Source organism: Hakea prostrata, chromosome 10 (genome assembly GCF_041222555.1).
Source record: "Hakea prostrata isolate BN-2017 chromosome 10, UWA_Hpros_2, whole genome shotgun sequence".
Lineage (NCBI taxonomy): Eukaryota > Viridiplantae > Streptophyta > Magnoliopsida > Proteales > Proteaceae > Hakea > Hakea prostrata.
The window spans coordinates 14,312,485-14,316,096 of NC_142609.1; the positions used below are offsets into that span (position 1 = coordinate 14,312,485).

At 41.4% G+C, this 3,612-nt stretch overlaps 1 pseudogene; it reads right to left on the bottom strand.

Moving 5' to 3' along the window:
* Positions 1 to 2,201: 2,201 nt before the first annotated feature.
* On the bottom strand, positions 2,202 to 3,612 carry LOC149002065 (UDP-glycosyltransferase 88F3 pseudogene; annotated as a pseudogene).

Genomic DNA, 3,612 nt, shown 5'->3' on the forward strand with positions numbered 1-3,612 from the left:
GTCTTTTGGTTACTTAATTCAAATGAAGGAAAAAATGAAGATTACACTCTCATCCTTAATGGCTTATAAACACCATTAGAAGTGATGGGGCAATAGAAATTTCATAAAGAGTAGAGTTCAATTAGTAACTAAGGTATAAATACAAGGAGACATCAACAATTATCTCTAAATAATAACAAAAGCTTACGGCTACTTTTGGGTTTTTGAAAATTACAAAGATATGACATCATCACTTAACTAAACGAACTTAACGGCGGGGGCATTAGTAATACTTGGCAAAGGCTTAAGTTATAATATAATTTCAGAAAGTACAAGGGATAAGATAATGACTAAACTACAATAAAGGGGAGTTAATAATTAGCCTTTATTTTAAATTTATGAGAAATTAAAACCTAGATTTGTAAATTATCATATTTAGAAACCTTGAAATGTTTTCTACTACGTTTTCACTCAGATAAACATAATTAAGTTTATAAAAAATTTGTATGAGCTGAGATACCATAGTACTTTGAGCAGAGGTGTTAGTTGAGCCTTGATACACTTTCACTTGTTTCCACTTCATTCGTAAATTTGTTTCAAATTTTCTACTAATATCACCTGCCTCCATACTCATTATGATGATGTACTTTGTTTATGTCTCATTTCAATGTTGGTAGACTGGGAAGTAACCCTTTGTGGGGATGGAGAAGTATCATTAAAAGGGAAGAAAGGTGATAGCCATGGATTTCCAATGGAAGATAGAGAAATGTGATAGAGTGGAGGTTTGAAATTCAAGGTCGGTGTCCGACATTGATCGAAACATAATTTTACTTCCACTTACTAAAGCCGGCTATGAGATCCATAGAGTCGAGCAACTTATCCATCCAATTGATAGAGTATGGAGGAGAGAGTTGATTGAAAGGCTTTTGAACCCGATGTGACAGCAACTATGTTAGAGATTCATCTTTCATTGTTTTCAAGTGAAAACAAGTGGGTGTGGACCGAAGATAGAAGAGGTATTTTTTTTAGTTAAATCAACTTATCCCTCCTTGTAAATGCTCAAGAGAGAAGAAGGACAACATCCATCATCCTCACATTTGAATACATGGTTTGAATTTCCCACAGATGTATGGAAGAAGGTATGGAATTGTTATACGTTTCCAAAAAATTAGAAACTTTCTATGGAGGGCCATAGAAAATGGTGTGGCATGTGGAGAAGGCTTTCAACGTAGAAACATTAACATTGATCCTATTTGTAGTTGTTAAGATGAGGCAGTGGAGCACCTTTTTTGCATTCTCAATTTGCAAGAGTTGTAGGTTTGGAAGCTCTCTCTCCGTTCACTTTGCCCTCAATCCAGTATGACTTTATCCGACTGGATTCAACAATGGAAAGCTTTCTATCAACATAACAAGAAAGAGGGGAAGATATTAGAATGCCAGGCTTTCTTCATTCTGTGGCGTATATGGTTGGCCCGTAATAAGAGAGTTTTTAAGGGAGCAAATCCACAACCAAGGGAGGTGATAGAGAAGGTTGTTTGGTTTGCACACAAATTTTTGTAGAGTAAATCTCAAGTGATTGGTCGAGTTGGGGTTAGACAACAGTTTAATCATTCATGAACACCCCCCCAAGGTGGCTTCTCCAAAATAAATGCAGATGCAAGAAGGAACAAGGCCATTGGTAAGCCGGGTGTGGGAGTAGCTATACAAGAGCAAGAGGGAGTGCCACTGCTTGTAAGATCTATCCTTGTGTTGTTTGTGGACATATTGGATGAAGAGGCTCTCGCCATGTGTGAAGGAGTCAATACAACAATTATTCTGGCCTTGACTAATGTGATTTTCGAAGCAAATAACCTGGAGCTGATTACACTTCTCAGAAATACCTCAAAGCTACCTCTTATGAGTACCCAACCACTGATTTTAGACATCCTTTGTTTATCAGCAGCTTTTGATTCTTGTAGTTTTTCCTTTGTTCTTAGAGAGGCCAATGCAATGTTCAATACTCTAAGCGTGTGGAGAATAGATATATTTTTTACTCAGAAAAGAAAATTTTTAATTGAATTCTTCACTCTTGTGATTTTCTGATATTCCTAAGAATCATTCCTATTATTTTCTTATTGGGGTTTTACTACGAGTAATCTTTTCTTTTCTTTCTTATTGGGTTTCTCTGTAAGGAGTGCGCTAGATGAATTAAACAATGAATAGGGATTGACCATTCCGAGTTATCAGCGGTTCCATGACTCAACGAGGTCACCAAGAGCAATCTGAGAAGAGCCACCTTCTGCCCACGCAGTCAAAGCCTTGTCCTTCATCTCTCGACAGCGATTCCGGATTTCTCTACCCTCCTCCGAGTCCATCAACATTCTGACTCGCTTCTCAACCTCGTCGGCGACCACAAACCCATCTTCCCCTGCCGCCTCCATTGGCAACGCCACCTTCATCTCTTCCACCAAAACAACCTTATTCAGAGGCTGCTCGGCATAGAGCGGCCAAGCCACCATTGGCACCCCAGCAGTCACAGCTTCTAAAACCGAGTTCCATCCGCAATGAGTCACGAATCCACCCACCGCTTCTCGACTCAGCACCTCCACTTGCGGCGCCCATGACTTCACCAGCAAACCCCTGTCTCTGGTTCTCTCCAGAAATCCCTCAGGCATCACAGCCTCAAGATCGAAATCCATGGTAGATGGTGGCTTTCTGCCACCGTCATTTGCTACAGGGTTCTTGACCACCCACAAGAACCTTTGTCCACTCCTCTCAAGCCCAGCAGCGATGTCTGCAATTTGCTTCACTGAAAAAACTCCCATGCTGCCAAAACACAAGAACACGACGCTCCTACTCGGTTGCGTATCAAGCCATGACAAACAATCCGCCGTAGCAGATTGATTTTTGGGTTCTGCAAGTAATGGTCCAACACAGAAAACAGACCGGCGCTTGATTCCTGACTGCATCGATTGCTGTGGGCTCTAGTGCATCAAAGGTGTTTATTATAATTCCCCTTGATTTTGGGATATTCTTAGCCAAGTCCAACATCATATCGTGAACCAGGATATTCCGACCTTGAGAATTTCCCGGCATTTGAGAAGCTTGAAGCGGGGGCAATCCTGGGATTCGGAAAACAGTCCCCTGGTCAATCTCCTTGAAGCTCTTATTCATCTGGTTATCAAGGATAGGGAGGTGAGCAAATAGTGCAACAGCAGAGGCTCCACAGGGAAAGTAATAATATAGAGGGATGTTCAGCTCCGTGGCAACAGGGAATACTGGGTTGCAGAAGAAATCAATCACAAGTGCTGCAATGGAAGATGTTTCAGAGAGAGTTTGAAGGGTTTGGAGAAGGTCTGGATTGCCAAGACGAATTGATTCTAAGAGGTTGGCTAATGGGTTGAAAGCTGATGATGTTGGAAGGGAAGGAGGGCTGGGAGGAGCAGGTAAGCGATGGAAGATTATTGAAGGGTGGGTGCGACTGACATTATCAATGTAAGGATTAATGGCGGCGCTTTGAAAAGTGTTGGCTGATATGAGAACTGTGACAGAGAAACGTTGGTTGTACTGGCAGAGGATAAGCTTGCCCAGCTCAACCATGGAGACTAGATGGCTAATGGCAGGGACTGGGAAGAGAAGTATGGTGTCTTTCAT